Source organism: Glandiceps talaboti, chromosome 16 (assembly GCF_964340395.1).
Source record: "Glandiceps talaboti chromosome 16, keGlaTala1.1, whole genome shotgun sequence".
Classification (NCBI taxonomy): domain Eukaryota; kingdom Metazoa; phylum Hemichordata; class Enteropneusta; family Spengelidae; genus Glandiceps; species Glandiceps talaboti.
Genome location: NC_135564.1, coordinates 12,768,240 through 12,777,382, shown reverse-complemented (window position 1 = coordinate 12,777,382; position 9,143 = coordinate 12,768,240). Strand labels below are relative to the sequence as shown.

Here is a 9,143-nt window from a genome sequence, read left to right as displayed (position 1 = left end):
AGTTGGTGATGTCAAGGGAGAGGAAACATTCAACGTGGTATCTCCAGAACCAGTACAAACAGTGCCATTTGTACTTTCCAAAGCCTCCAAAGGTATTGATTTTCTTATTATATAAGTTTGCTGACTTCTAATTTGGAAACCCCTCTTGTTTGGAAATTTGAAATTTGAAATTAAATATTTTCATGCTTCTTTCAGTTGTTCATTTGTGATTGTATGATTGATGACAATAGCCTATCTCTTCATTTGTGACTGCTTGGTTGATCTCAGATGACAATAGCCTATCTCTTCAAACTATACCTTAGCATAGTTGGTGGAGTCGCTGTGACCGTAGCAAATATGTCAGGTGAGACGGGATGTCTCTGGTGAGGATAATCTGAGATAAAAAGGTGTTATTTCAAAGATAAATTTATGAATATATATAAACTGTGGACAAAAGAGCAAATCAACTGCCGATTACTAAGCTTCTCCACGATGTGGGTTATGCACAGACTAAAACAAAACAAAATGTGTCAATGAAGACATGAATCATGTATTTTAAAAACAATGATTTTTTTCTTAATATTTCAGAAGAACAAGTCGTTGTCACAGTGGAATTTCCAAAAAAATGGATGTTGAAGAAGAGTGTATCTAAATCACTATTCCCATGTGACATACAGTGCACAAAGGGTACAACGTACAAAGAACTGGCACGAAGGCTGTCATCAAAGGTAGGTTAATATGTCAGCGTCTTAAAGGCAGCCATATCATGGTTCTGTCTCAGAAATGGTCCTCCAAGTCACTTGTACATGGTAAGGGGGTCCCCAACAGAATGTTTACTATTAGGCAAAATTAAAAAAAAAATGTTTATTTTGCCAAAGGCATGCATTACACTAGAATAATCAAGGTTTCATATAATTATTTCACTTGAGTCAACAGTTTACAACCACAGAGTGAGGCTTGTAGAGACTGTAGCATTTGCAACTGCCCAACTTACTGTAAAATGAGAAGTACTCTTAGATGACCAATCAATTGTTCTTTCTTTCAGATCTCTTCTTCCGATGATATATTGGCTATCTTGGAATGGTTTACTCTCCTGGATTCAAATGGGAAACCTGTTGATTCGACAACTCCACTTAATGAGGATGAAATGATAGTGAGAGTTGCACCAGCAAATAAAAAAGATGGGACATGGCTGTGGCGTAGTCAGGCCACAAAGAAAAAAACTGGTATTGTGATTGAAGACAGAGGTGAGTAAATTAATATGTTGTCAGTATATTTCTTGTAGAGAGATTAATTTGGCTAAAATCTAACAAATGTAGTCTTATGCCTTTACACAGATGAAAAAAGACATTTTCCTGCATAAATATTATTCTTATGTTAAAAAGGGAAGTTGATAGTAACAAGTGGTTTGCAATCTCATGTCATGATCTATAGCTTTATGTGTACCTGTACCTGGCTGAGAGTGCCCGCTAATGATAGCCAAATTTTGTTGTTGAGAGTCAAAATGAGAAAAACTTTAATTTCTTGTGAGTCACCACATAGTAAGAGATAGGGGAACACCAAATTTTGGTGTGTCACTAGAAATTGTGTGCGTAGAGGGCACACTGACCTGTACTTCATAAATGGCTTTAGGATAACATATACCATGTATGCACAACATCTGATTTGCATAGAATGTAGTCTAGAATTCTAAACTGGTACAGTATTACGTATTAAAAACTTCATTACTAATACCAGTCTTGTCAAGATGGTTACAAAAGGTGTTAAATTGTGGTGCTCCCCTGTGGTGAATGAAGCGCAAAGGGCATGTGTCAGTAGTAATTATCCATCGCAAACTGACAGGCTGTCGTCATCACTCATTAATATCCATTTGATACAGAAACGTTTTTGACCTTTCTAACGTTTCACGGACTGCACTGATATTCAAATGTCCAACCAGGACTCCACCTCCGGTCTGTTTAAACTAAAATCATGTGGTGATGCGACGTCATCGTGTTTATATGAACACGGTTGGGGGGAGCACAGATATATGTGTTTGAACAACCATCTTGACTAGACTGGTATTAGTAATACGTAATACTGTACCAGTTTAGAACTCTAGACTACATAGAATGTGTTCTTGTCTTTTGATTTTTAACAGCATGTGTTGGTGAAAGATGCCGGGGTACAGCAAAAGGAAATTCTTCAACAGCAGGTGGTAGACGTGTAAGTACAATGTTATATTTAGTTTAGTATTGGAAATGTGAACCAGGGACACATACATACACCGCCATGGCACAGACATATTATGCATATAGTTAGAGAATGTATTAAACACACTTTTACACTTTTTATATGTATGATATCAAAACAAAAATATCTCATCTAAACGTATTAATTCCAAAGGTTACCAACACTCCTGACTAGCTTTCTTCTAATCTGTAAGCTATGTGTCCACCAATCAGCCAGCAAATAGAGAACTGAAAGGGTTGGATGACATCACATATTGCACAGTCTAACTTTCATCCTGTTACCAGCATGCCAGTAAAAAATACAATATGTAATATATAATGTATACTCTATCTTATATATATATATATATATATATATATAATGCTCTGGTACTTATATTTCATCAAGCATTGCCTCTCTAGTGAGACATGCACTTATATGAATGTATATATATATACATATTCATATAACTTATAAGTGTCTCACTAGAGAGAACAGTGCTTGATGAAAAATAAATAGCAGAGCATTATAGACCTAATGACCTAATTCAAAAGAATAATGAGTAACAACATATCCACATTCTTTACAATTAAGTCTATATATATATATATATATATATATATATATATATATATATATATATATATATATATATATATATATATACACACACACAATCATACACACAATCATACACACATCATAATACTAGTATATATATGAAAGCATATTTATATAAATATTCTGACACAAATACAGTTCTGTTGTTTTGCTTTGTTTGATATAACTGTACTCATCACAATAATTATGTATGATTGTCAAGTTGTGGACTGCACACTTTAAATTTCATAATTTGTACTGTTTATTGTTTTGTTGCCATGGTGAAGACACTAATATCTGACTTACTGAGCATTTTTTTTCATCTTGTCTGTTTTGTTGCCATGGTGAAGACTGAGCATTTTTTTTCATATTGTCTTATTTATAGGATCCACATCTGCCACAAAATAATTCCGATAATGTGATGAGCATCTTGTATAAAGGAAAGATGTAGTTGCCATGGCAACAGTTGGAGAAATGGTAAGAAAGATGTCATGGTATCGATCGGAGAAATAAAAGAAAGACAAAAATAGCCTATACATATACAATATCAAACAAATGATTTGATAAGAAAGACATGCATGTATTCATGATATTTATTAGTCTGTAAGGTACACCATAATAGAGCGCCCTCACACATCAGTTCACAGCAAGCCAGTGAGGTCAGATTGACAAAATGCATCTTACAGTCTAGCTATTTACATAGTTTCTTTACTACAATAGATGCCAGTTGACCTGAAACAAAACATTGTCAAACGCAACAAAAATCTTCCATTAAACATTGCTTCATATATTGTTTAGCTTTTTGACCAAATATAAGATTTAGTACAATTTTGCCATTTTAAGTCTTTCAAGGGTGCAATATCACTGATAGGTAGCTTTTGCATAGCAACTGTAGCAATGTTGGTAAAAATGTTGTTGCTATAAAATGTACATAGCAATGTTGACCAGATTTTTTTTAAGCTTAACAATAAAATGTAGCAATTTTTATAGATTTTTGTTCAAACAGACAATAAAAAGTATCAGTGTTTAGATTTTTTCAAGCCAGACAGTAAAATGTAGCAATTTTTATAAAAATTTGTCAAGTCAGGCAGTAAAATGTAGCAATTTTTATAGATTTTTGTCCAGCCAGGCAGTAAAATGTAACAAGATTTTTGTCAAGCAAGACAGTAAAATGTTGCAATGTTAAATAAGCTTGTGTCAAGACAGATGAGGTTCTACTTCATTATTTTAACATTATCCAACTATCATATGCTTCCACCTACTAATATATTTTTTTGTATCTATCAGGAACTTTTTAGCTAAGTTTTTATCAGTAACAGACTCAATTATCCAAGGTTGCCAAGAAATACAGCAGAATATCAAAACCAAAAAAACTAAATTGTTAATGGGTAAAATACAACTCAATTTAATCATGATTTTAAAAGTGATATTGTTGATATATTCAAGTAGATATATAGTTTTTGGAAATTGACATTTTAAATACAAATATAATTTACACAGTTGTTCAGATCAAGGGATAACATATATCATATATTACTAACATTTATAAAAAGTAAATGGCAAAGTTTTAATTGGGATATTGTTTATATTACTAAAATCTGGATTGTAATTATTAAGCCCAAAGTCCAGTCACAGGCTTGTCTACTATCCAATCTGTAGTCTGTAAGGTATGCTGTGACGGAGTGCCCTCACACATCAGTCAACCGCTTAGAACAGGCTGATGAGGGCAGTGTGACACAACGTATCTTGGCAGTCTATCTGATCTGGTGAGTGTAAGACAGGATTTGGATGGTGATTTTTGAATACTGACTATTAGAGAACATTTATTAATCAAAAACCTTTTACTTTCTAAATATTCATTTGAAAATCAACAATTAGTGTTAATTATACAAAAACTCCAAGACAGCTCTTAAGTGATAAGTGATAAGAGTTGTGTATTAAATGCTTGTAGTTACGTTTAATGTATTGTACTACTTTTCCTATGTTAGCCTTTACATGATCTGTATTTTTGCTCTACTGTTTTGTTGACTGCTTGTATTCTAGCAATGGTAAACAATTAATGTTGTTTGAAATTATACATTCAAACTGATTGCTTTAAAAAAATGCACTCAAAACTGATTGGTCACAATGGGGAGTGATAACATATGTCAGCCTAATTGACTATATTCAAATTAAATCAATATGTAAATGTGCCCTTGTGGATATGAGCACAAGAGCAACATAATTTACATATAGCAAATATTATGTAAATATCTACAAACAGGCATGCTGATAACTGACATTGGGGCGTGGCTAAATTAATCATTTGCCATTGCTAGAATTAAAGGTGGTTAGTGAGCCAGTGAAGCAAACTCACATATAAGGATATAAACAGGCTATTTCTATGTTGTATGACCGCCAGGTGTTTTCACTCACTAATGCAATTTCATTTACATACATTTGCTCAACTATGCCACTGCCACGAGCTTCGCATATTACAATTTTCCAGTATTGTATTCACTATATTTTCATACTTAATAACATATTGATGTATGTTCTACTTTATATTCACTTTTCTCAACTACACCACTGCCAGAAGCTTAAAGGCCAGGGTTTTAATCCCATGTTCACCTAAAAATGGGTAACACTGAAGTAAAGCACTTTCTCTATGTACTACACTGGTTTATAGCATTCATATCAAGTGTAAAAGTATACTGTTTCAATTGGTTTATTTATGAACCTAGCATGTGGCTTTTCTAATGTAGTCAATTAGCAAATGAAACAATATATTTGTACACTTGATTTGGATGCTATAAATGATTGTGGTACATACAGAAAACGCTTTACTTTGGTGTTATGGGTTGTATTAGTGTGGTCTTATCAGTGAAACCATAAGGAGTACACCAAATTATTCTTTTCTTCTGGACCAATATTTCTATAGCACAGTCCTGCATGACAACTGTAATTACTGTTTTTTGCAATTTTATCCAGATTAGTACTAGACCTTTCAAACATTACAGTACACTAAATTTTTAACCAGATTAGTACAGACCTTTCAAACATTACAGTGTACTAAATTGTTAACTAGATTAGTACTAGACCTTTCAAACATTACAGTGTACTAAATTGTTAACCAGATTAGTACGAGACCTTTCAAACATTACAGTGTACTAAATTGTTAACCAGATTAGTACTAGACCTTTCAAACATTACAGTGTACTAAATTGTTAACCAGATTAGTACTAGACCTTTCAAACATTACAGTGTACTAAATTGTTAACCAGATTAGTACTAGACCTTTCAAACATTACAGTGTACTAAATTGTTAACCAGATTAGTACTAGACCTTTCAAACATTACAGTGTACTAAATTGTTAACCAGATTAGTACTAGACCTTTCAAACATTACAGTGTACTAAATTGTTAACCAGATTAGTACGAGACCTTTCAAACATTACAGTGTACTAAATTGTTAACTAGATTAGTACTAGACCTTTCAAACATTACAGTGTACTAAATTGTTAACTAGATTAGTACTAGACCTTTCAAACATTACAGTGTACTGAATTGTTAACCAGATTAGTACTAGACCTTTCAAACATTACAGTACACTAAATTTTTAACCAGATTAGTACAGACCTTTCAAACATTACAGTGTACTAAATTGTTAACCAGATTAGTACTAGACCTTTCAAACATTACAGTGTACTAAATTGTTAACCAGATTAGTACTAGACCTTTCAAACATTACAGTGTACTAAATTGTTAACCAGATTAGTACTAGGCCTTTCAAACATTACAGTGTACTAAATTGTTAACTAGATTAGTACTAGACCTTTCAAACATTACAGTGTACTGAATTGTTAACTAGATTAGTACTAGGCCTTTCAAACATTACAGTGTACTAAATTGTTAACCAGATTAGTACTAGGGGTTTCAAACATTACAGTGTACTAAATTGTTAACCAGATTAGTACTAGGGGTTTCAAACATTACAGTGTACTGAATTGTTAACCAGATTAGTTCTAGGCCTTTCAAACATTACAGTGTACTAAATTGTTAACTAGATTAGTACTAGACCTTTCAAACATTACAGTGTACTGAATTGTTAACTAGATTAGTACTAGGCCTTTCAAACATTACAGTGTACTGAATTGTTAACCAGATTAGTACTAGACCTTTCAAACATTACAGTGTACTAAATTGAGTGAGTGGCTGTGGATGAATTTTAAATTGCATCTCATGCATCTCAGAACTTCTAGAATATTAAACAACTTTGACTATACTGTGAGTATACTGTATATGAACTAGACTAATTTGTAACATTTTTAAGTTAATCAGTGTTTGTGACGAAGTGTAATATGAAAAGACAGTGCATGTAATGTCATCATACTTTTTATTAGGCCTTAGTAACACTTGTAAGAGTAATTGCAGCAATGTAATACATATACATGTATTAGGCAGGAGTACGAGTTTGCTTGGTAAGAGTTGAATTTTGAGCGATTCGCAGTCAGTACCCAGACTCACAGAAAATGTGAAAGTGTGCATCAGAATCAGAATCAGCTAAAAATGACCTTAGATTCACAGTATCTGACGATGGTGACTTATATTGCTTTCATCATCAGATCTGTAAAAATTTTGCTTCACACCAAATATTTCAGATGTGATGCCAGAGTGAGAATCAATTCTGATTATGTGACCTACAATCTGAATCTGTTTATGTGACCTATAATCAGATTCTGATGACAACTTTATAAAATGCATACATTGTATTAAAAATATTTTGACTCCAACTTTGTGAATGTCTAGATGTTGAAAGTCAACTCTACCCATTTTGGTGGTATAATCTTGAAGATAATAAAAGTACAATGTCATTTTTTCAGTTTTTTAAAAAGAATATGTAAATGTTATTTCGTAGTCACTTGAATGTGTTTTTTTTTTACATTTTAAAATGGCCATGGGGATGAGGATTGAGTATTTCTTTTTAGATTTTTAATTTATCAAACAATTTTATCATGGAGTCCTACTTAGATAATCATGTGAAACAACATTGTCTAAGTCTGTGTTTGTCACTTATGACATTGCAAAAAGCCAAAATATGTGTAAAATGTTTGTTATTAATAACAAATATTTTACACATTTAGTATGCTTTTGCAATTTATTGAGTTACAAACAAGGACTTGGTATATGTTGTATCACGTTGATTTTTCAAGTAGGAAGCGATGATAAAATTGTTTTGTAAATGAAAAAAAAAAAGATACCCAATCTTCATCCGTATGGCCACTTTAACATCAATAGTTTAATGCATGTTAAGCGCCGACTGTCTGACTGCATTCTAATTTCAGAGATCTTCAAAACACTGTTATTTACATATATAGACTTTATTGATACATACTGTTGATGATCAACAGGCAGAGTTTCTAGAAGGAAGCCTTGTCTGTGCCTGCAGTGATGTCACAACTTTCCAAAATCTCTGATTGATATGCAAATGAGAAGTACTTCCCCAAGGAGCTCGGTGTAAGCACAGACAAGGAAGAAACCCTAGGTATGTGGTGGAAGGGCCAGGAGTGATATTTTTCACTCAATTCGTAATGTGTTTTATCTATCATAAAGTATGTTATATTATTATGTCAAAATAAACATCTTGCTCAACAGACGATCCTCGTTTCACGTACATTTTAATCTCAGACATGTAATGATGTATGAAGAGAGAGAAGAGAAAGCAACTAAACATAGCATAATGTAACCATTGTCAAATCTTCAAATAGATCACATGGTTATATATTTGTAATGAGTATGTTTCTAATTTTGTATCACATAAAAGAGGGTTCCAGTGTTTTGATGAAGCAACGAGAGAAGTGAGCAAGAATCAAACCCCTGTAAAAAACATAGTTCCAATTCATGGTTAATTTTCTGCCCTTTTGATGAAATAAGTCAACACCTAATCAGTGGCAACCAACTTTGGGTAGTGATTTTGTTAATCCTGTTTCTACTGGGATGGGAGGGGGGTATTTGTTTGTACACAATAAACTATGACAGCACGGGATTGATATTTGCCAATGTAAAATACACCCAACACTTACTGGAAAACTAGTTGATGATGTTACTCTGTACACTGGCTTGACGGCCATGTGTAGTCCCTAATGAATCAAGTACACTGGCTTGATGTCCATGTGTAAATTGTAAATTCTGGGACATCACTAGCATTTTGATTTCTATAAAATCATACAAGCTTCAGTGTGAATGACATAATCAAATTGAAAATATGAAGATTAAGGTGTCCAGTTACACCAGTTTGAGTTTTATAATCAGTACCCACCACACAGCCTTACATACATCATAAAACATGACATGACAAATTGTTTGCAGTTTTT

At 33.0% G+C, this 9,143-nt stretch overlaps 1 long non-coding RNA gene across 1 annotated transcript; it reads left to right on the top strand.

Moving 5' to 3' along the window:
- Positions 1–1,075, top strand: LOC144447287 (uncharacterized). Its single transcript, XR_013482010.1, has 3 exons — positions 1–92; positions 568–707; positions 1,025–1,075. It is a non-coding gene; the product is annotated as an uncharacterized LOC144447287 (long non-coding RNA).
- The last annotated feature ends 8,068 nt before the right edge of the window (positions 1,076–9,143 follow it).